We start from the raw sequence: 25,019 nt of genomic DNA on the forward strand, positions 1-25,019 counted from the left end.
GTGCCACAGGAGCTGAGAGTCCTACCTCTTGACCTACAAGCAATAGGAGGTGAACTGATACTGGGTGTAGCTTGAGCATAGGAGCCCTCAAATCTGCCCCCACAGTGACACTTCCTCCAACAATGCATACCCTTTTATGCAACAATGCATAAAAGTAGTCTTGGTTATGGTGTCTCTTCACAGAAATAGAAGATTTACTGAGAGCTATGCCCTCCTACCAGTGCCATTCTCTGAGTTTATGGGGGTCCAATTACATTCATATTATCATAGCATGTACAGCTCTTTGTGGTTGATGCTTTGAAGTAGGGTCTGGTCTGGCTGTGTAGCTCAGGTTGGCTTGGTACTCAAAACGCTTCCTGTCTCAGACTCTCCAGCTGGGGAATTGCAGGTGTGTATCACCATGCCTGGCCACATACATGACTTAGGATGTTTCCACAGGCCTCAGCGTACCCTGTCTTCCCAGATATCCACACTATTTATTTCTTGCTGATCCAAGTCGTCCTTGTCTCTAGAGTGCTGTCCTCTTTCGACCTTGCCTACTATAGAGGTTTGAATGAGATTGGCCCCCACAGGCTCATATACTTGCAGTCTTAGACCCCAGTTAGTGAACTGTGTGGAAGGATTAGGGGGTGTGTCCTTGTTGGAGGAGGTGTGTCACTGAGAGTGTGCTTTGAGGTTTAAAAGCCTGGTGTTGCTCTCTCTGTCTCCTACCCTGCTATCAGGATGTAAAACTCTTAGCTACTTCTCCAGCACCATACCTACCTACCTACTACCATGCCCCCTGCCATGATGATAATGGAGCAGTCTCTTAAACTGTAAGCCAGCCTCCAATTAAATGCTTTCTTTCATAAAAGTAGTCTTGGTTATGGTGTCTCTTCACAGAAATAGATTTACTGAGAGCTATCTCTGGTGTATACTTAAGAACTCATTTCAATCAGATTTTCCCCATATCCTTCAAGCTATTAAAAAAAAATTTTTGTGTATATGTATGGTGTATGGTGTGGGGGGGGGAGAGGAGAGGAGGGGTAAAGAGGGAGGGAGAAGAGGGGTGTCACAGCATGTGTATGCAGTCCAGAGGACAATCTCAGGTGTTCACTTGAGACAGGGTCTCTTTGTTGTTTGCCCAAGTGTACCAGGATAACTGGCCCTTGAGTTTCCAGACATTTATTGTCTCTCCCTCCCCTCCAGCTATAAGAGCACAGGGGAATAAATGTGTGCTACCATGCCAGACTTTGTGTGGGTCCTGAAGATCTAATGCTAGCCCTCCCGCTGGCACATGCAAAAGCTTTAACCGTTTAGCCATCCTCCAAACCCTGTTTAGAGAGCTCACTTGTTCTTACTGACTCCTACCTCCCCCCGTTTAACAGACGAACATGAAATGATGGCCTTGCTCATAGTTTTTAACACAATTCTTGACAGTGCTTAGAGTCTTTTCACCGGAGCAGTAACCACACTCTATTACTGGCATTTATGAAGTCCCTCATATAGACAAAGACATTTTGATACTTTACATCCTCAATTATACCACATACTATATAATATACCTTGACCCTTTAAGAATGGCCACATTTGAGCCAGATAGTGGTGACATATGCCTTTAATGTCAGCACTTGGGAGGCAGAGGCTGGTGGATATCTATGAGTTCAAGGCCAGGATGGTCTATAGAACAAGTTTCAGGACATCCAGGGCTACATAGAGAAACCCTATCTCAAAAACCAAAAACTAAACCAAGAATTGATACATAGAGACAACTTTCCCATTTTAGTAGTTGTACAATGATACACTTTAGGATGTTGTTATCCCTACCCCTTCCGAGGGTCACTTCTGTAACAAGCTGTTGCCATTGGTAAGAACTTGGAACAGCTTGAGCTCCTATAAACCCTTCTCTCTATTCACAATATCACAGACGTTAACCCCAAATCCCACTAGAATTTTGCTAACAAGTTTCAGATTTATTTATCTTTTCTTTGCCCTTGTTTTCTGTTGTTGTTGCTGTTGTTTGTGGCTACTTTCCCCACAATGGAGTGACTAACAGAGTTAGTTATTTAAAAATTCCTGGTAGGTTTTCCTGTATAAGGAGGAAGTCTTTAAAAAAAAACCTGTGCTCCTTATAGGACAGTTGTAAAGTTGGGAAGAGAGAGCTTTGGAGAGGGCTCAGTCCCCTTTCATACTATACAGTGGATTCAGGGACAACCTGGGCTACAGAGACCGTCATACTATAGAGTGGATTCAAGGACAACCTGGGCTACATACACCATTTTTTCCATAATGCTAAGAAGTACTTGTAGTCTCATACCCAAGCCCATTTTCCAGCATGATTTGGAGTTTATATTGGGAAGAGCAGAACAAAATAGGCTTTACAATGAACTTTCCCATGGTAAGAGTGTGTCAGTCTGTGTACAATACTTTTATATATTTATCATGTATACTAACTTAGTTCATCCCCCCAAACTATTTGTGTCCTTATTTTATATAAGACAGAAAAACACTGAATACTTTATGTTGTCTTGATCCCAGGCAGTTTGTACAGTTAGGGGAGGAAGGGTCAGTTCTTGCCTGCTACCACGTGGATCCCAGTGATGGATCTCAGATAGTTAGCTCTGGCAGCAAGTGCCTTTACCTACAATAGGGTAGGAAAGAATTCATAGGTCACAAAAGCCAAGTTTTGTAGGTTTGGAGTCAATGACCTGGAGTGGGATTGTTAACTGCTACATACCAATTGTGTGTCTGTAGGCAAGTCCACTCATTTCTTCGACTCTTGGCTTCTTCGTCTGTGAGAAAGAAATAGCACGCACTTCTTCACAGGTGTGTGGCAGCTAATGTGAGGCATCCGCCTGATGGGGTTAAGGGATTCTCAGATAGCTCATTACGTCTGAGTGTGCTCACTGGGCATGCCTGGAAAAGACTGCAGTGTGAATCAGTGGGCTGAGCCAACTTTATCTGCTAATGGACATCAGTCCTCTGTCCTTCAACATAAGAGCTTCAAGTACTCTGATCTTCAGACTCGGAGACTTACACCAGTTCCCTCCCAAACCCTTATTTTCTTGGGTCCTCAGCCTAAGACTGAGAGCTACATCATCAACTCTTCTGGTTCCCAGGCCTTGGGACTCGGATTGAGGTATTTCACAGACATCTTCCATGGTTGCCAGTCTTAGCCTTGATGATGAACCCCCTCCTGCATGTATACCCTATTGATTCTTTGCCTAATTCTTTCAACTGGTAGCTACCAGTTGGATAGGATCTCCTCTCTTTATGTACACCCCCACGCTGAGCCGCGTTGTCACATTCCAAGTTCCGGAGTCTATTAGAACACTTTCCAGGGAGACCAGGTTGGGAAGATTGGTGTGGACCCACATTTGCTGACATGATGTAACTATCAGGATGCTTCAGCTCAACAGCCTCAGTGCAGCTTGCAGGGATGAGCTAGAACCTTCCTGGCTCTTGAGGGTCCAGTTCATAGGAATGTACAGAACAAGACTGTGGTGGTTTGAATAGAATTAACTCCATAAGCTCATTGAGAGTGGCAGCACTACTAGGAGGTGTGGCCATGTTGGAGTAGGTGTGCCACTGGGGAACAGGCTTTGAAGTTTCAGAAGCTCCAGCCAGGTTTGGTGGCTCACTCTTTCTTCTTGTCGCTTGCCAATCTGGATGTAGAACTCTCAGTCTGTCTCCAGCACCCCGTCTGCCTGCATACTACCAAGAATCCCACCACGGCAATAATGGACTAAGCCTCTGAACTGTAAGCCAGCCCCAACTGTTTTCCTTTATGACAGTTGCCATGGTCATAGTGTCTCTTCACAGCAATAGAAACGCTAAGACAAAGACCTAACTAAGGCAGTGCGGTCCTGGACTCAATGCAGTTTCAAATACTGCCTTACTATGAACATATGGGGTATTTTCTTCATTGGAAGTTTGGCAGATTATGGGTACCCACTTTGATGTGCCTCAATATACCAGCCTCTCTTCTCCTAGGAAGAAATCACAATGCTCTCCCTAATGCAGTGGTTCTCTGTTGAAGGAGTGGCAGGGCTGCGTCCCCGGCACCCGGCCGCCCACATGGCTGGCTTATACCCTGAAATAATTACATGGAAACTGTATTCTTTTAAACACTGCCTGACCCATTAGTTCCAGCCTCTTCTTGGCTAGCTCTTACATATTGTTCTAATCCATTTCTAATATTCTGTGTAGCCCACGAGGTGGCTTAACAGGGAGGATCTTAACCTGCGTCTGTCTGGAGTGGGAGAACCATGGCAACTCACTGACTAAGCTTCTTTCTCCCAGCATTCTCTTCTGTTTACTCCACCCACCTATGTTCTAACCAATAAAATGGGCCAAGGCAGTTTCTTTATTATAATTAAACAATGTCCTTCCTTCATCATTTCCCCTTTTTCTGTTTAAACAAAAAAAGAAGGCTTTAACTTAACATAGCAAAATTACATACAACAAAACAGTTATCAAGTAAAAATTACAATAATCTTTATCATAACTAAGGAAAACTATAACTATAACTAACTATTCTTCAACTCCATCAAAGACTCCAGAAGGATATAATATTACCTAAGCAAATAAGAAATAAACGACAGAGACATCTCGCTGCCTGGACAGTTCCAAAGTTCTTTTGTACCGTTGGGGCATCCATCTTCAGCCTTCAGGCCCATAGTATCCAGAGACATTTCCATCAAGCAGGAAAATCCAAAGACAGTTCAGTCACTTTCTGCTGTGTCCTGCAGAATGTCTCGCAGACTCTTTCATGAAGCAGGAACCCCGAAAGACCATCTCACCTTTAGGCAAGTTCAGCAGTCCTCTTTCTGCGGGTTCTCTGTGTCCAGTTTATGCAACAGTCCAGGCAAGAACAGTTTCTTGCCCAAATGGCTATCAAACTCCATAAGGATCCTCTTCAATGCCCATCTTCTTCTTGAAGTAGGTTGGTGCTGCCAGGAGCAGATGTGTCTCATTGTCATGAAAAGTCCTAAGTTATTAAAACATTTAAAATGCCATATTCTGCAGTCTTTGAAAGATATGAAGAATGCCTATCTAATTGAAATATATCTCTATATATCTAGAAAATCTAATTAACATGACTACAAGCTTAACTATTAGCGATGATTATCCATTAACAACCTATATTTCCTAATTATACATTACATTTTTAAATGAACTACACAATCACAATACCTTAATCAAGATCAAAAATACATATACATATAACAAAATTGACCATAAAATCCATACTAATGTAAATTATTCATATCTATATCATATCCCCCTTTAAATGTAAAAGAACAGTTATAAACAATATTTGGGAATATGGGCGCAGTTATTTCTCTCCAAACTGCTTCCTGCTGAATAAGGGCGTCGTTAATTAGGTCGTTCATGGTATAACCTGTGTGCTAGTTTCATCTCAGTTGGCAATTGAGCGAAGCAATTTTTTGAGGGTGTTCACAGCAACCTTTCAGGAGGGCGTGGTCTATCATACCAAATCGGAATAGATGCAATCCACAGGGTCACATCCTCTGTGAAAACAAAAGAAGACCCTCTCCAAAGCATCATGTCCTTAGACCCAAATTCTGAAATCATAATACCCTGATATCCATTTTTGTTTAGCTTGGCAGCCCATGTAATGAAATGTCTCTCTGTACTTAGCTCCTTCACAGTCAAAAAATTTAAAGAAAACACAATAATACAAAGAATCCAGACTCTCTGTGAATTTTCCATGTTTACGTGGCTTATTTTTCTTTATTTCTCTTAATCTATAACTATCTGAACTCTGTCTCTTTAAAGACTTTACCTTTTTTTTTTAAGGCATTAACTTTATTCTCTCTCTATTTTTTCTTCTCTCTCTCAAGCCTACATACACTCATCCAACACTGTGGTCTTTTATGTCTGAATCTGTTTTATTGTGAATCTGTAAATATTTTACTATCCAGGAGCATTTCTTCAAATGTTAAGCAGTTCTTAAAAACTTAAGTTGCACCATGTACAGGTAACATGGTACCACCTGTGTCCTGCCCAATCTAAACCTTAACTGCGCTGTTATTATGGTAACTACGGTAGTTCCTGCCTGAGACCAGCACAGTTCAGCCTGGAGCAGCCACTTCTGCCTCAGAGCCATTTGGTGCCCCTGAACTGAGCACAGTTCCAGTCACACAGTAAGTCCACACTGGAGCTGCACTCAGCAGTTTAATTCTGAGACTGAGCGAAATCTGACACACAGAGCACCACACAGTCTGAAAACACGTCTCTGTATGATGGCAGGAATCCACCATGCTCTCCAGCCTGCCTAAGCCTGATTCTGCCTTCTGTCCAGGTGCAGTCGGGGGAGCACTGAGCCATCGGCACTGTCTCAGAGCATTCTTCTTCCGATCCCAAGTGGGAACAGAAACATCCAGTTCCATAAAAGTCTTGAAATGCTTTAAAGCTAGAGTTCACGCTGGCAGCACAGCCCTAGGAAGCCGCGCTTTAAAATGACGCAGCTTTTTTTTCTGCTGCTATTGCTGAATCAGAAAATCTCTTTATGGCACGCCACCAACAAAGAGCAAAACTCTGTGTTAAACTCTGTTTTTTCTCTGTTTAAAATTAAGCTCTCTCAGGTTTTTATGTGGATTTAGCCCATCACGTCTGGGTGCCACTCTGTTGTCAGCTTTCCTAATGCTGTGACCCTTTAGTACAGTTCCTCATGCTGTGGTGACCCCAACCATAACATCATTTTGTTGCTACTTCTTAGCCACAATTTTACTATTGTTATGAATCTTAATGTAAATATCCGATATGCAGGTATCTGATGTGCGACCCCAGTGGTCTAAAATGGCTGCCCTAAGGCCTTTTATGCTTTGGTTCTATGTCATGATCCACTCTATCCTAACTTCTCCCACTATATTCTAAGGAAAGCACATACTGCTTTTAGGGCTCTAGGGAGTTGGTCAAATTGAGAGGCATTTAATACCTAGCTGCACAAAGGCGGTTGCAATAGATCACCTGCCAGGTGGTCTTTTACTCAGGAGAACTCTGAGGGGTAGGGAGTGAAGCTGGGTTTAAGGGAAGGAGGGGGCCCGAAGAGCCAAACCGAGGTGCGGGTTAGGCATCCACAGTCGGGTCTGCTCGTCCTGGTTGCCCCCCATTCTGGAATGGGGTGGCGGTAAGAATGCAGTTGCTAAGGCACCATGAGCCGTGAGCACGCTAGGGTAGCAGGCGCTAACGGACCGTCCACCTCACTTTGGGCGCAGCCAGAGTTTATGCTGGACCCTCTTGAGCATTCTGCCCCGCAGCCCGGCCCGCGCATGCGCCCCGGGCCAGCCAGGTGAGAGTGCCCTGGTAGCCCTCACACCTGGGCTTTAACCCTTCCGGGTCACGGGCGCGGGCGAATGCCGGGTGGGAGAAGAGAAGAAGGTCGTGAACCCCTCGGGGTCCGCACGGCGTTCCCACGACCTTCCAGACTGTGGTCTGGTGCCCTCCTCGTTCGGGCGGGAGGGGGGGTAAGCGCGGGGCGGAGCGAAGTCTCGCGAGATCTGGCGGCAGCTGCGGCGGCGGTGGCGGCGGCGGCGGCGGCGGCCCGGGAGGTGAGCGGCGGACAGGCGAGAGGCGGCGTTGGGGCTGAGGAAGGGGAGAGCTACGGAGGGCGAGGCCAGGCTCGGGAGACGGGCGGGTGGAAGGTCAGCGTCCACGGTGGCCCCTCGAGGCTGCTGCGGCGCCGCCTGGTGCGCGCTGTCCCGGGACTCGCGCGGGGCGGGGCGGGGCGGCCGCGGTCTCCGGGCCACCGGAGCCAGGCGTCCCTCTCCGGGGGTCCCTCTGTGCGTCCGCGACCCGATCACCCCCGGCAGCCTTGGCTTGGTCGGTACCCGGCGCTTTACTTGCGCGCTCCCACGCTGGAACTGCCGGGAGCTGCAGCGCCCTGGCCGAAGTCACACTGCGGGGACGTGGTGGGATGGGGACGGCCCACGCCCCGGACTCACCTTCCAGCCTCCTCCCCACTCCGGCTCGCGGCTCTTCTCCTGAGGCCCCTGCGCGTGCAAGCCCTCCTGAAATTGCACGCAGCGTCCCACGTTAATAGGGAGAAAGTTTGTCCTTTCCCAGAAGGTTCCCTAACCCTAAATCTTTTAGTCTTGTGAGAGTGATGTGGGGTCTCAGGCCAGGAGGTTAGCTCAAGGCTTGCCTGGCAAAGGAAACTCTTGAAAAGTTTGAATCTTGTCTGAAGCCCAAGATCGCACTCTTCGGATGAGTGATTGTGAAGCTCATGATCAAGGCCTCTTACTTCTGTGGCAAATGCTTGTAAAGCCCACCTTGCCACGCTGACACTGAAGTTGATAAGTAATATGCCTTCATAAACATGGCCCAAGGTCGCGGAGTGCTCTCCTTCAGGTGTAAGGAAGAAATAAATGGGAAGAGGTGCGGGGCGTTTGTATAGCCCAGACGCCCTGTTAGGACACAATTTGGCAGACCCTGCGGCAAGTATGCTTGGAGACAGACAGACACACATATATATGTATGTATGTATGTGTATATGTATTTGTGTCTTTCAAAGTCGGGAACAAAGATTGGGACCCGAGAAAACCATCTTACTGGGGATAATTAATGCTAATTAGGAAAACAGTGTAGGCTGAATGACAGCATACAAGATAAATCACAGCCTGTCTCCGGCAACACTCAGTTCATAAAGCCCTCCAGGGATGCAGTATTCCATCTAATTGTAGCCCACCTTGTGTGTAACCCATATTGTGGGTCACCATCACAAACTCTGCGGTATCGCCATTTAAGGGATAACACCAAGTCCTTCCTGCTTATCGTTGGTAATAAAGAAATAGAAGATTGAAATGGTTGGGTTTGTCAGTAGCGGCTCCATGTGTGCCTAGTGCCGGGGTGCAAGTGAAATGTGCCCTGTGGAAGTTCACACGATTTCCTTTTCCCTCAGCACTTGGTCGTCTATAATTGGAGCAGGACGGTGGGTGTTTCTCACAGCACCTTACCAAATGGCTCAGTATTGAATCCTAAAGTAATGTTAATCTATAGTGAGCTCATGGACCAGGTAGCCTGGATTATCACCTCTGCCACCCACGTGTTGTATGGGTCTAGATCATGGATCCCAAATGCAGATGCTTTCTGCTGCCAGTCTCTTCAGTAATTAACAGTGTGCCTTGGGGACAGTTGTGCCCCCTTGAGAACCACTGTGTAAAGCACACACTCCACTGCTAGCTAATTTACGACAATTTAATACACACTTTTCAATGGGAATTAAAAACAATTCTCTGCGATTTTTCTAATACATAAAAAGAGTTCTTTGGTTAGTGACACTTTCATTGGCTAACTTTAAGTCTCAGAAGGTAGGGTTAATGCCTGCTCACCTGTAACTGTTTCTCTTTGGAGGGACTCCTTGTTGGGAATGTTGGTCACACTTGAACTGCTGAGCATCTTGAGGTGATAAAGGGGTTGGAAGCCTCAGCAGCCTCATGGATAACTGAGTGGCATTGAGTACCAGTCAGTGCAACCCCTACTTAAGTGGCCTTTTCTACTTTTCGTATTCTTATTGGTGAATTTGGAAAATACGGAATGTGCTCAAAAGTGAAAACTAATCTTGCCCGTCCAATCAGTTCTGAAACTGTCTTCACTGGGAGCTCTTGCTGAAAGTTCAGCTCAGTCCATTTCGTAGCTATAGCATAGCAAATTTCTTCAGCTTGCTTAAGTCTGAAAAAGAACTTTATTTTCACTTTTTTTTCTTTAAATATAAGTTGCTTCTTGCAGTAGAATATTCTGGTTGCTTGTTACTTAGAAAGGCACTGGAAATCAACATCAAAGTAAAGACTTTTGAAAATAGGATACATTTAAAGTTGTCTAGTCATACATAGTGTGAACTCTTGTGAGTTGAAAAGTCACCTAAATCGAAAGTAATTAATTTTTATTACTTTAAGTAAACACTATCCAGTTTCAGGGTAAAAAGGCCAATACTTTTGGTTGTTTGGTTTTTATTAATCACTACTTTAAAAAAACACTCCAGTTTTAGTTAGGGCTTCTATCGGTGTGGTAAACACTATGGCTAAAAGCAGCTTGGGAAGAAAAGGGTTTGTTTTGCTTACACTTCAACATCACAGTTCATCTTTGAAGAAAGCCCATGTAGATACTCAGGGCCGGAACCTGGAAGAAGAGCTGATGCAGAGACTATGGAGGAGCGCTGCTTACTAGCTTGCTCAGCCTGCTTCTTAAAACAGGACCAACTGCCCAGGGGTGGCCTTGCCTACAGTGGGCTGGGCCTCCCCCAGCAGCCCTCAGTTAAGAAAATGCAGCACAGGCTTGCCCCAAGCCAAACTCAACTGAGGTTCCCTCTTCTCGTATTACTTCAGCTTGTGTCAAGTTGACATAAGTCTAGCCAGCACAGCCTACCTGTTCTTAAATGAATTAAGTATGAATTATGAATTAAGAGCTTGCCTTGACGATGATGCCGTCTCAGAGAAATAGGGACTGTACAAACGTGTTCATGCATTGGTTGATTTCTAACAACAAAAACTGAATCCGAGGGATGACTTGCAGAACGAAACTGCACCCTGTCCAGATCCTCCATCTTAGCCTGAGTTCTGTACTCTGAAGATTTAAAGTCACGGTCACTCCCAGAACCGTTTTTAAAAAGTGTTTAAAGGAAAGCATCGTGCGGTGGTGGCCTCTGCAAGCACGAGGTCAATGTGAGTTATTTTGGTCTGCTGCTTTATTTGCTCTTCCTTTCTGTAAAGCTTGTCGTTCCACGGATAACTTTCTCGAATGGGTCATCCTTAGATTAATTTCAGTGATTCACGATTGCTGCTGCTTAGGAAGAAATGTGTTTGAAAATACTTATGTGGGAAGCAGGCAGTAAATGTGGAGAGCTGTCTTAGCCATTTGACACCCAGGGCAGCTTCCAGGAGCCCCAACTGCACCACACCCTTGAGCACCTCCACCCTTTTCAGGTTTGTTGGTCCCTCACAGCAGCTCATCATAAGGCCTGGGGGCAGTCTGTGAGGAGCACCAGATGAGGGGCTATGGAGATGGATCCATAGTTAAAGTGCTTATAGCCCAAGCCTGAGCACTAGAGGAGACCCAGGTAAATGCTGGGTGGGTGTGGCGGCCCACCTGTAATTTCAGAGATGGCACACCCAGAGCTAGCTGACTAGTGAGACTAACCAATTCAGTGAACTCTGTCAATTGACAGAACCTGCTTCTATGAAAAAGGTAAAAGAGCAACCGAGGATGATTCCTGACATCTACCTCAGGCCTCCATATACATTTGCACAAACTTAAACACGTGTAGCCACACTCAATATGTACACACATGGAGTCCTGTGGGTGTGTACAGTACACATCACACACACATGAAAACGGAGCAGCAGCAGCAGAATAGAGCATGTATCTCCAGGACTGCTGGCCACCACTGGAGTCGGGCAGGTGGCCAAGTCAGCCACAGCTGCTGTTCTAGAGCCTGCACCTAGCATCACCGCATGCTTTGCTTGTCTTCCAGTATCGAATTTAAGAGACATATTCCCTCCTAATCATTAAATTTGAACTCTGACTTATAGGCAGTTCTCTGTGTGGGTATTTTTTCAGAATTTAAGAATTCTGTTTATATGGACAAAATCTTGATATGGCTCAAACACTTAAATAATGCGGACATGTCCAGAAAGCCAAATTCCCAATTCTATCCCCACATATGGTCTTTATCTATTTCCTATAAATGTCTCTATCATTTCTCTTTGTAGATACAAGCAAATGTCAGTGGGCTGTAATATTTCTTTATATAAAGTGCAGTGTTCTATGTAGCCCGTCTTGCCCTGGCTTTCCATTAGTTATTTAGCTTAGTTGCAGCATGTTGAACTTACACAGTAAGTCCAAGGTATGACTGTCCTCCATCTCTGTGGAGGGTCGATTCCAAAGACTCCTGGTTGATGATGAAGTCCAGGTTTGCTTGAGTCTTAATTTGAGATAGTGTTTACATGTAACACATAAACATACTTCACAGGTTGTGAAATAATCTGTGAATTACATGCTGTTCTAGCTAATTTTATATGAACTTGACATAACTAAAGCTATCTGAGAGGTGGGAACCTCAAATGAGAAAATGCCGTCAGAAGATCTGGTTGCTGACAAGCCTGTAGGGCATTATCTTGATTAGGGATTGATGGGGAGGGCCTGGCCCGAGGTGGGTAGGGCCATTCTTCCACTGGTGGTCCTGGGTTCTGTAAGAAAGCAGGCTGAACAAGCCATGGGGAGCAAGCCCGTAAGCAGCACCCCTCCTGGCCTCCACATCATCTCCTGCCTCCAGATTCCTTCCCTGTTGGAGTTCCTGTCCTGACTTCCTTCAGTGATGAATAGTGATGTGGAAGTGTAAGCCAAACAAACCCTTTCCTCCCCAGCTTGTGTTTGCTTGTGGTGTTTCATCACAACAATAGCATCCCTGACTAAGACACATACACAGCCAGCATTAATGTTTTACTCTTGTTTGGGGACTGTGCACGTATGTAGAGGTCAGAAGACCACCTTGGGCACCAGTCTTCACCTTCCACCTTAACTCTCCAGCCCCATTAAAGAAAAAAGATACTATTAAGAAAGGCTTTATGTCTGTAGGTCTTTTGCCTGAATGTATATCTGTGCTTCACGTCTTGCAGTGTCTGTGGAGGCCAGAAGATGACTTTCCATTTCCTGAGACTGGAGTTGTAGACAATTGTGAACCACCATGTGGGTCCTGGGAATTGAAACCAGATCTGGAAGAACAGCCAGTGCTCTTAACCACTGAGCCATTGCTCTAGCTCCACATCTTTTCCTTTAAGGTTTCTGCTGGTCTTCTATGGAGCCTGAATGTGGATGTAATTACTGAAGGGCATTCTCTTATTTCTGCCAAGTCTGGGCTTACTTCTACAGTTGAGCCTCTGGTCCATTTAAGATTTGATTTGGTGTTCTAAGTGGGCCGGGGCGGGGGGTGGGGGGGTGGGGGGGACAACGACACAGATGCTGCTGCAGCTCTGCAGATACCCAGGGCCGGCTGCTGTGTTTGTTAGGCACATCTTTGCACTTTGCGTCCTACTTTTCTACGGGAAAATAAAAGAAATGAAATCACAGTAAAAAAAATAACTCAAAAGTCGGTATAGCTTTTTCCAAGCCTGGATTTCCTCATCTATAAAAGGAACAATACGGAGGACACACACACACACATATATATACTAAAGAGGAAGGGGCAAGCTTATACTTAAGTCTGCTCAACCTCCACCTTCTCTCCACCTTCTCGCATAAAAGAAAAAAGCCACAGAAGTGTTAAAGTTAGAAGTAAGGTCTTGGTCTGAGTGGGATCAGCAGTTCCCCCCTCCCTTTTTTTTTTTTTTTTTTTTTTTTTTTTTATCATTTTGCTGTGGTGGTGATGTAGTCCATCTCTCTCTTTTTGTTAGGCAAGCACTCTACCTCTGAGCTAAGAGTCCCAGTTTCTCCTTCCTTTTATTGTTAAAATTTGGGGTGGAATCTCACTGAGTTTCTAAGGATGGTCTTGAGTTCACTGTGTAATTCATAATTCAGTCAAGCATTGTGATTGTACTCTTCCTGCCTCAGCTTCCCCACCACCTGCAGTTCCTGGCTTGCCCTAGTACAATCACTAATCAAACATTTGAGAATAGAGAATGAGGTTTGGGTTGGCATTCAAGACTTCCTTCTTGCTTTCTGGACTCTCACTACTTAATCCTGGCCATGCTGCTGCTAGGCATTGGGTTTCTAGAATACTCTTCAGAATGTTCTGTGGCACTCAGTAAAAACTGGCACATCCAGCAGCTTGTTGGGCTGGTTTTCTGCACCTTAGTTGATTGGAAACTGAAGAGATACCGTGTTCCTCCTATGAAGAATACCTAATACCCAAGCAAACTAGATGTTAAGCAAGGAAAGGAAGGCTCAACTCTGGTCTTTCTTTTTACTTTGCAAGTCAGGTAACACGTCTCATTGTTCTACTCTTAGCCCCTTGAAGGCAGTCATCGGAGCCCTAGCAAACACTAGAGAGATGGAGCAAGAGCAGACTTCTTTGCGTAAGACCCTGTAATAGCAAAGCATGAAGTTTTGTTCAACACAAATGTTCACGAACTGCCAAGGAATCCCTGATGGGTCATCTAATGTGACCCTTGTGTCTGTCTGTAAACACACAGAAAATGGGCCCAAAGGTGTGATGCTGACCGAGGATACTTACCCTGGTTGGTACAGGTGGTCTGAGTACCATGCTCAGCTCCCAGACAGATGCAGAGTCCAATCATTGGTGGATCCTTGAAGGATTTAGAAGTTTTCTCTATATGGCCAGGGTTTTGTTTCTTGGATGGTCCCCTTTTTGGTGACCTCAGTGCTCTGACTTGTCTGTAATCACCTGCTGGCATATGGTAGGTCATCAAGAAAAAGTAATTTCTGCTTTTTTTTTTTCCAGGTTCATAATAAAGGTGCTAAGGAAGAGAATGTAAGACAGGAAAATAAATAGTTTTATTGAGGTAAGTCTTTTTATGATTTTAAAACAATTTCTTTTGAAAACATAATTATAAATTCTTCACGACTTCCTTTTCTCTGATGTAATGGTGGTTGTCTTAGGGGTGTTTGAAGTTATGGAAGCTAGGGATGTGAGGTGTGCAGGGGGACAACACACACACACACGGAGAGTACATACGTAGAAGTCAAAGACAACCTTTCCTTTCATTATGGGAACTGGATCAAACTTAGGTTTTTAGGCTTTTGGGGCAAGTTCTTCTCCAGCTGAGCCACCTTGCTACCCCTAACTACTCTTTATAGTAAATAGCTCACAGTTAAACCAAAGTGGCCTTGAGAGTCTCTGAAGGAGACTGTCCTGTCCTCCTCTGGTGCTCCCTCTGGTGTCTTACTGTGGTGGTATAGAAGTAGTTTACACACTTTTGTTCTGCGGTGAAAATGCCTTGGAACCCAGTTCTCAGTCACTTGTGATAAGTAAGTAGTAAATGGGAATCTTTTCATTAATTTAATTTTTTAAAGCAATCTTTCCTCATTTTATATACCAACCCCAGTTCTCACTCTCTCCCCTCCTCCCGCTCCTGCCACCCCACTCCTCAGAGAGGATAAAACTTCCCATGGGGAGTCAACAAAGTTTAGTACATTACTTTGAGGCAGGACCAAGGCCCTCCCCCACTGTATTTAGGCTAAGCAAGGTATCCCTCCAAAGAAAATGGGTTCTAAAAATGAGTTCAAGCACTAGGAATAAATCCTGGTCCCACTGCCAATGACCCCTCAGACTGTTCAAGCCATACAAGTGTCACCCACATTCACAAGGCCTAGTTTGGTCCTATGCAGGTTCCCCCGCCGTCAGGCCAGAATCGATGAGCTCCCACTAGCTCAGGTAAGCTGTTTCAGTGGGTATCCCCATCATGGTCTTGACCCCTTTGCTCATATTATCATTCTTCCCTCTCTTCAACTAGACTTTGGGCACTCTGCCTAGTATTTCACTGTGGATCTCTGCATCTGCTTCCATCAGTTGCTGGATGAAGGTTCTATGATGACAAGTAAGGTGGTCATCAATCTGATTACAGGGGACAGCCAGTTCAGGGACCCTCTCCACCATTGCTTAGGGTCTTAGCTGGGGTCATCCTTGTGGATTCCTGGGAATTTCCCTAAGGCCAGGTTTCTTACTAGCCCCATAATGACTCCTTCAATCAAGGTATTTCTTTTCTTGCTCTTCCTCTCTGTCCTTCCCCCATCTCCCCTCATTGTCCCTTCATATTCTCAGCCCCCTCCCCCTTTTCCCTCCCTTCTCCCTTACCCCTACACTCTTAATTTTCTCAGGAGATCTTGTTTATTTCCCCTTCTCAGGGGATCCATGTATGTTTCTCTTAAGGTTCTCCTTGTCACCTAGCTTCTCTATGGTCATGGACTGCAGGCTTGTTATCCTTTGCTTTATGTCTAATGTCCACTTATGAGTGAGTGCATCCTGTGTTTGTCTTTCTGGGTCTGGGTTGCCTCACTCAGGATGTTTTTTTTTTTTTTTCTTATTCCATCCATTTGCCTGCAAAATTCAAGATGCCATTATTTTTTACCGCAGAGTAGTACTCCATTGTGTAAATGTGCCACATTTTCTTTATCCATTCTTTGGTTGAGAGGCATCTAGGTTGTTTCCCGGTTCTGGCTATTTTGAATAATGCTGCTATCATAGTTGAGCAAATGTCCTTGTGGTGTGAGTATGCAGTATTGCCGGGTCTTGAGGTAAATTGATTCCCAGTTTTCTGAGAATCTGCCACAGTTCCACAGCATCTGTACAACTTTGCACTCCTACCAGCAGTGGGGGAGTGTTCCCCTTACTCTACCATCCTCTCCAGCATAAACTATCATTGGTGGTTTTGATCTTAGACATTCTGACAGATGTAAGATGGTATCTTAGAGTCCTTTTGGTTTGCATTTCCCTGATGGCTAAGGATATTGATCAGTTCTTTAAGTGTCTTTCAGCTATTTGAGATTCTTCTGTTGAGAGTTCTCTGTTTAGTTCTGTACCCCATTTTTAAATTGGATTATTTATTGGTATTTTGATGTCTAGTTTCTTGAGTTCTTTATATATTTTGGAGCTCAATTCTCTATCTGATGTGGGGTTGGTGACGATCTTTTCCCAGTGAATGGAAATCTTAATTCAAAGTCAGTTGCATTACCCCATTTTTAAATTGGATTATTTGGTAATTTAATGTATAGTTTCTTGAGTTCTTTATATATTTTGGAGCTCAATTCTCTATCTGATGTGGGGTTGGTGACGATCTTTTCCCAGTGAATGGAAATCTTAATTCAAAGTCAGTTGCATTGGTGAAATGCTCTGTAAACTGATCTTAGGGCTTTCTCACATGAGGGTTCGTTTAAATGTGGTATCTCCATCATCTTCCTCCCATTGCAGGCAGAGTTTCATGTTTAAACGGGCAGACTCAGTGGATATAAGTTGGGCAGAGGTGAGAGGCTGAGTTTGAGCATTCAGGGTGTGTGGCTGTCAACTTTCTAGATGAAACTGCTTTGCAGTGAGGGGATGAGACTGAACTGTGCTGGGGGAAGGAGTCTTAATTGCTGCCACATAGTAGGAGCAGGAGGTCCCCAGAGTCAGTCTGATTAGTCTCTCTCCTTATACGTTTAGGCTGAAGGTAGAGTTTTAGCTGGGGTAAGAGGAGAGGAGAGGAAAGCAGTAGACTGAGACCCTAAATTATTTCCTAAGCTCCACATCCCTTGGCTCTGTGTCCCATCCTCCCTGAAAAGAAGCTATGCCTTATGTGTGGCATCATGGAAACCTATCTGGAGCTAGGCAGACGAGGGCTGCCACTGCAGAGTTAACACGAAACTATGATACAAACTGGCCTTTCCCCTTTAGCATAGACACAGCTCCGCACAGGCTTCCCTCTCTGTCTTCAGGGAGGGGAAGATGAAAGTTATGTGTGTATGCTAAACCCAGTAAATTTCGTCTTGATTGCATTTCAATCGATTCTAATGTGACAGAATTTTTCAGTCTGAGCTTGTTCTAGCTGCCTTCAGTCAAATGAGAATTGCTGTCAGGGGAAAGCATACCCTCCCACACCTCTCCCTGAGTACTTGAAGCCATCCCACTTCCTTTTCCTTTTACCTTCAGAACTGACTGCTGACACTTGGGAATTATAATCAGATTGCATCAGTCTTATGGAAAGGTTACCAATTACTGTTCTGCACAATATGCACTTCAAGTGTCTTGGTTCAGTGCTTTTAAATACCTGCTAGGTGAATGAAGGCTTTGTGTCACGCCCTGATTTAATACATTTGATGAGAGACTTTATTGATGGCTTCTTGTCTTCAGTTCTGTGGCGGGGGCTGGATGAAGGAGGATTACTTAGTATGAAGTCTTCATGGGGTCTCTTGGTGGTTGCTCTATGAAGCTGGATCCTGGAAGAAGCTTGGCTGTTTCAGTGACTGGGACTGAGGGTGAACCCTGCCTTAGGTGCGACATGGAGCTGTGAGCAGGAGGAAGTTTCCTGGGGGTGCACTCTTGAGTACTGTGCCCTGTTTTCCTGACCTCATTTTGTTCGTTCAGTATCTGATAGAAGGGCACAATGAGACTGTGAAATTTGTCCTTGGGCATGTAGCTAGTAGGTTTTAAAATGTTTGGCTCAAATCTTCTTTCTGGTTCCCAGATCTGTCTGTATGTCTGCGGAGGTCCATAGAAGATGTAGGTATTATGTTAGGAATGGTAGAGTATCTCTGGTGTTGTAGGATCTGCAGGTTTGAACAAAATGACAGTCAAGCTATGTCATCCTCCATTGCTGTCTTTTGATTTCCTACATCCTTAGCCATGGCTGATGAAGTCTCTTGACTGGCCAGGGTGTCTGACTATGTTCAATACACATAGTCTTGTCTAATTTAGCAATGCTCTGAGGTGAAAGGCTTTTGTCAGCTAAGTACAAACAGGACACTGATGTAGTCAGAAGAGAGAATGCTTGTTTCCTTCATTCTGTGTCAGTCAAGAGGCTGGCAGATTTTCTCCTTGTGAGGCAAAAGGGTTTGGACTTGTTGAACTTGCTGTGACCAGCGGGCTGTGTGTTGAGAACACTTTTCTTCTTGCAGTATTGAGTTTGTTTCATCTTATACCTGCTGGCTGATTGTATGTTCTTTTGTTCTTGGTTCTGTTTACTTTGCATTTCATTTTATGGTTGGTCACGATGGGGATTTATTGGTAGGAAAACCAATCCTTCCCCATTTGAACAGATTGTGTGTATGTTCTTAAGACGGCAGATTATCCTGTTGCAGACAGATTCAAGCAGGCCCTGAGCAGGGGCACTACGCTATTCCTCTGTGCTATTGCTTCTTAAAATAATAGTTTTATTCATGCTTATCACATACTGCAAGGCTCCTAAGAGTGCTGTTTATTGTGTTCACAGAGTTCTACACTAGTCACTACTGTCTAAGTCCAGATTGCTATGAGCACTCCACGAAGAAAGGCCAAACCCTCAACAGCCGCTTTCCGCTCATCATCCCATCCCTGGCAGCGCTCATCTTTGTCTTCATAGATTTAGCTAGTCTAGGTGTGTCATGTGAATGTACTCTTGCAGGATGTGGCCCTTTTAGTTAGGTTTTTGATTACTATGATAAAACACCATGGCCATAAACAACTTGGGAAAGAAAGGGTTCATTTTAGCACACCACTTTTGGGTCACACTCAGGGAAATTAAGGCAGGAACTCAAGCAAGGCAGGAACCTGGAAGCAGGAGCAAATGGAGAGGGGTGCTGCTTACTATCTTACTCTTGGTGGCTTGCTTACCATCCGCACAGCCCTCCTGGGAGGATGGCGACCCCCAAACCCTGTGGACGTTTGGGTGTGGCTTCCTAGTTTGGAAGCCGGGCTTTGTACGTGGCTACAGCTGTCAGTTCTGGCAGGAAGATACCTTCCTTGGGGGCAGTGACAAGATGCCTGGCTGAGTGGTGACCCTTTGAAGATCGTGAGGGCTGCATTTGGGTGTAGCGTATGAAGTTCAAGGGGAGCAGGTGAACAAGGCCCTGAAGTACCTGAATGTGAGGGAAGCAGTGCTTGGAAGTTACGACACTAAGGAAGTCACCTTCTGACCAACCCCTCACAGCCCTGGCCTATGTGACCACTCCACAGAACCCTGGCTACCTGGGCCCTGCTCCAGAAGGGGTCATTGCCACACAGATTCTTGCCTGCCAAGGCATCTCTGGCCATAGCCTTGAGTGTTTACTGTGTTTGGCAGACTTCGTGCAGCTCTGTGGGCCTCAGGGACAGGATGGGCACCTGGAAGCCATTGTGGATGCTTCTTGTAAAACCCAGGAGCACCAGCGCTGTGCTGAGCCCTCCTCCATCAATCATTAATCAAGAAGATGCACAGTAGGCTTGCCCACAGCCTAATGTAGTGGGACATTTCCTCAATTCAAGTTCCCTCTTTTCAAATGACTCTGACTTCTGTCAAGTTGACATAAAACTACCCAGCGCACCATGTTATTGAGGTTCATTAACATTGTAGCAAACATCAGCCTCATTTTTACTTCAGTATATTCTGTTGTGTGGTATTTTACCAGTTGGTGGACATTTGGGTGTTTTCCACTTCTTGGCTTTTACAAATAATGCTTTTGTGAACTACCTTCTTTGTTATGTTTTGTTTTGGTAGTGGCTTTTTACTTGTGTATTGGGGCAGGGAGTGGAGGTGCACAGAATGGGCTTAGACTCTAAAGCTAGGTGGGGACAAGAGCTTCTCATGATCTCTAGTGATTGGTTCTTTTTGGTCCTTGCTGCTGTGCATAGTACACCTGCCATCCATGGCACTCACTAATACTCCACTCTTTGATCGGTTGTGTGTTTCTGCGTTAATGTTATCTACTTCACAAAGAGACTTCTTTGATGATTCCCGAGAGCTGCTGTGGGGAATGACATGGATTAGAGAGAAGTTTGCTGCTGTATCTGTTTAGCAGAATAGTAGTAGGTTTAGTGAAGTGTCCAGCCACAGTGGGACGTCTGTATCATCTCCTCCTCACAAGGGGCAAGGAACATCACAGAAAAGCAGGCAGAAAAATTGTAAGAGCCAGAGCCAGAGGTTAGGGAGGCCCAGAGCACAGTTGTCTTTCTGATGTGATGGGACTCATGTGCACAGGAGCTCACAGCACTGGGATTGCCTACTCATGATGAAGCCAGTCAACATTTTAGCATGAGGTAGGGTTCACAGTCTCCCCCACCCCTCCAACTGAGGGGCTGTGGATAGTTGATGGCTTGTGGGGAACAGAGAATCAGTTTTTTTTTTTTGGGTGTGTCTTCTGGTGGTACAGTCACTTGTGACCCTACACCAGGAGAATATAGACAGCACAAATTGGACTCTTTGACTTATAAAAATCGAAAAAGAAGACAAGAGGGAGTAGGGAGGTGAGGGTGGGGTTAAGGGGGTGAGTTGAGTGAATATGATACCCTGTATATAATTACCAAAGAATAAATAAAAAGATTATACTAAAATAGCTTTTCAGTGTGGTCATAGGAAAGTGTAGATTTAGATGTGATGCATTGATGCCCAGGTATAAGCCCAAAGAAAGCCACTTGGTGTCAGTTTCCTTAAGCTTGTAGGAATGAAAGCATCCTCCCAGTAATGGGTTCTGCGTTTGTGGTGGTCTGAGCTCAGACTCCTGCTCCAGGGTGCAAAGGGCACAGCACTCTACAGGGTGCCACTTTTGTTGGCTAGGGAAGAATGTCGGTTGTGGGAGTCAGATGTGTTCTGTTGTGGAGTTCACATTGTATCCTTAGCAGTAGGTAGGGGCATTGAGGTATCTAGCAAAGCAAAAGGGTGATAGATACGGTTGTTGTAGTTTCTGTACTCTAGAGTTTGGGTGTGAACACACCCATTGGGCTTTGTGCTGTGGTACCTGAGAGCTGGTGAGGACCTGAGCTGGGTGCTGAGTGTGCAGTGAAAAGAGAGGCTGGAAAAGCACAGGAGGATTTAGTTAACAGGAAGCTCACACAAACTGTTGCAAGTAAGAGAGTTTCTTGGAAGATCCCTGGAGAAGGAAGGACACACAAATAGCAGTGCTGCAGAAACCAGGAGGGTTTCAGGCACCCTGGGGATTAGCATTGTGGGCCCGATCATTGGGCAGGTCTGTCCTTACACTGAAGCCCCAGAGTGCATGAGCCTCTCCTCCAGCTCTCCTTTCAGAAGTCATAGCCACACTCCAGCCTTGAGTTTTGTGCCCTCTTTGCTGGAACTCTCTGCTGCCATCACTGAGTTCTCAGAGAAAGGGATGATGTCCAGCAGGTTCACCTGTTATGTCATTCTAGGAATGTGAGCTGGCCCAGGATCTGACACGAAGGGAGATTTCATGGGTACCTCAAAAGTTTCTGGCTTTGGGAGCCATTCTGCCCAAGAGTAAGGAAGTTCAGGATTGGGCAGAGCAGAAGGTAGGAAGTCAGCTGAACAATTTTAGATTGCTTTAGTCTGGTATAACACTGCTGGAGATAATGGTTTAAGAATGTGATTGACTTGGCTTCCTTCGGTGCTAGCAGCTAGAGAATGTTCTCTTTGCTGTGTCTCTCCTGTGCCTGTGTCTTGCACTTGCCACATGACTGGTGCTTGAAGCAGGAGTTTGGGTGGATCCTCTCTTGGATGGTGAAGTAGTGCATCAGACCAGGTGGTTGAAAGGCTTTGGACCTTATGGCTTAGGGACGTGTCTAGTTCAAATACTCTGTAGTCTGTGGTTTCTATGTTCAAGTATTATTGTGCCTACTTTTTTCTTTCTTTCTTGTTCCACCTGACATTTAAATGCTACTAATTGCCTGTTGACAGTCCTGTCAATAAGTTAAGTTTTTTTTTTTCTAAAATTGCACTTAGGGAATAAAGATGATAAAGACAGAGAGACTTAAGAATTGAGCCAGAGGGTGGAGTCTGACTTTAGATCTCTCCGGTAAATGCAAGATGTTTATGCAACACTTAGAATGATACAGATTGTATTTAGAAAACATGCTTGATCAGCCGTGGAACTATGAAGCAGGAGCTTGGGAGTGAGGGACTAGAAGTTCACCTCAAAGGAAGAATTCTGTTCATGCCAAGACTTTAGACTTGAGCATTTTGTAATCCAAATAACCTATGTTAGCTTAGTTTCGTCTTTTATGTAAAATGGAATAAATCATAGGTTTCAAATTTTGGCAGCTTGAAATCAGACTCCTATTTCTATCTCTTAATAACCATCAGACACTAGTCCACAAGTAGAATTTGTTTTTTTTTTTCTACCCTTTATTTTTGAAGTGACTCTGCTTCCAACTCCTTCTTCTCTATATATCCAGGAAAACCAAATTATTGGTAGCTTGGGTGTGCTGTAATTTTTATTTTAAGTTTTAGAAAAGTACACTTGTGTTTATATATATTAGTAATATTATGTTCTTACTTGGCAAAGTGGTTTTTGGTTTTTGGTTTGTGTTGTGGTGTTGTTGTTTTGGTTTTTCCAGACAGGATTTCTCTGTGTAGCCCTGGCTATTCTGGAACTTGCTCTGAAGACAAGGCTGGCCTTTAACTCACAGAGATCCGCCTGCTTCTGCCTTCCAAGGTCTGGGATTAATGGCATGTACCACCATCCTGGTGGGCAAAGTGTTTTATGGCAGAAATACAATGCCATGCTATCACTGGTATCTGCATGTTCAGCCATCCGTGTCTATGGCTGTTGTTTCTGAACTCTCTGTGGGTACCAGAATCTAAGGATGTGCAAGACCCTTTGTGGCGGCTTAAATAGGCATGGCCCCCATAGACTTATGTGTTTAAATGTGTTTGAGTGCTTGGCCCATAGCTCCGGAGTAACACTGTTGGGAGGCATGGCCCTATTGGAGTAGGTGTGGCCTTACTGGAGGAAACCTGTCACAATGAGGGCGGGCTTTGAAGTCTTAGATGCTCAAGTTCGTTTACATCCTGTTGCCTGTGGATCAAGTTGTAGAACTCTGTTTCTTTTCTAGCACTATGTCTGCTGTATGCCTCCATACTTCCTGCCATGATGATATGGACTGAACCTCTGAACTGTGAGCCTCCACCTCAGTTAAATGGTTTCCTTTATAAGAATTGCCTTGGGTATAGTGTCTCTTCACAGCAGTAGAAACCCTAACTAAGACACCCTTATATAAAGTGATATAATGTTTACATATAACCTATATACATTCTTCTGTCTACATTATAGATTTATTTTTTTAAGTGGGGAGTTTTATTGAGATAAAGGGACTGCAGAAAGGAAAGAGAGAGAAGAGAGAGAGAAACAGATGAAAAGAGAGAAAGTTAAAGACTTATTTTTAATTATGTGTGTGGCAGAATATATGCATGAGAGTGAGTGCCTGTGGAGGCCTGGGTACTTCTCAGCATGGGAGTTGTTAGCAATTGTGAGCTACCCAGCATCACACACTCTTTCAAGTGCTGACCTATTTCTCCAGCTCCTTCTGTGTTCGTTAGTCATCTCTAGATTACTTATTGTGCCCAATAATAGTGGAACTGTTGTACTGGATAGTTTAGGGAAAGGATGACATGCACAAGATACAAGCAGTGTTTTTAAAGGTATCTTCTATGTGCACTTGGTTGAACCCATAAATGCAGAACTGATGGATAAAGATGGCCAATTGTGTTTTTAGTGTTGTTACTTATTGCTTAGAATCTTCTTTCTACTGTACAGTAGAGCTATGTTTATTTATTTATTTTTGTTTGTTTGTTTAATTGAATCTTCACTATTTTTTTTCAATACATCTCAACCCCCAAAACCACTCCTCCTCCATTTCCCTTCAGAAAAGAGCAGTCCTCTCAAGGGATACCTTTTTGTTTTTAATTGTTTTTTAAAACAGAGCATTGATTAAATTTACCTGCTTATGCAGGCTCTTAATAAGTTGTAATTTAGTAGACATTTCTCTGCAAAAAGTCAAGTTACAACCTTTTAAATTACTGTAAGATATGTTGCTATATTTATTAAAAATAACTGATCATTTTCATTTGAACTGTAGACAAATATATGATCTGTCTGAGTCTGCTTCAGATGGATAAAGGCCTTGCATAGGTTGCATTTCCATAAAGCTACTCAAAGGCTTTGAGAAACAGTATACCCTAGAATAACCTGGGCCAGGTGTGGTGACTCAGGACACACACCTATAATCCCAGCACTCAGAGGCAAGGCTACTGTGAGTTCTCACCTAAGAGAGTTCCAGGCCAGCCAAGACACAGAGTGAGACGCTATCTCAAAAAAACAAAACTCTGAGCTGGGAAGATTGCTCACGGTATAAAGCACTTGCTGAGTAAGCATGTGCATGCGCTTAGTTCCCCAGAAGCCACATAAAGCTGACCAGGCTTGCTGGCCTCTTGGAATCTGAGCATTCTGGAGGCACAAATGGGCAAACTGAAAGCCTTGGGTTTCAACTTGAGAGAATGAATGGCCTCAAGAAATGGAGCAGAGAGTGGTTGTGCACAACACCAGATGTTAATTGGGCCTACACACATGTGCACATCCGATATATTCACATGCATGCATACACATGCAAACCTGCATGTACACACGCATATACTATATACACAGGCAATTTTTTTTTTGGAAAA

General features: G+C 44.5%; 1 protein-coding gene across 6 annotated transcripts in view; it reads left to right on the forward strand.

Annotated features, from left to right (window-relative positions):
* The first annotated feature begins 7,493 nt into the window (after nucleotides 1-7,493).
* Nucleotides 7,494-25,019, forward strand: part of Mrtfb (myocardin related transcription factor B) — a 159,931-nt gene continuing 142,405 nt past the window's right edge. For 2 of the 6 annotated variants that reach the window (XM_050125771.1, XM_050125775.1), the window contains exons 1-3: nucleotides 7,503-7,556; nucleotides 14,399-14,459; nucleotides 23,411-23,473. The gene's annotated coding sequence lies outside the window, so the exon portion shown is untranslated. Of the gene's footprint in view, nucleotides 7,557-14,398; nucleotides 14,460-21,847; nucleotides 21,869-23,410; nucleotides 23,474-25,019 lie in introns of those variants that run through there. The other 4 variants (XM_050125770.1, XM_050125769.1, XM_050125777.1 and 1 more) reach the window with 4 other exon arrangements.

This window comes from Alexandromys fortis, unplaced genomic scaffold, assembly GCF_014885135.2.
Source record: "Alexandromys fortis isolate MF-2015 unplaced genomic scaffold, M_Fortis_MF-2015_v1.1 scaffold_238, whole genome shotgun sequence".
NCBI classification, from domain to species: Eukaryota; Metazoa; Chordata; class Mammalia; order Rodentia; family Cricetidae; genus Alexandromys; species Alexandromys fortis.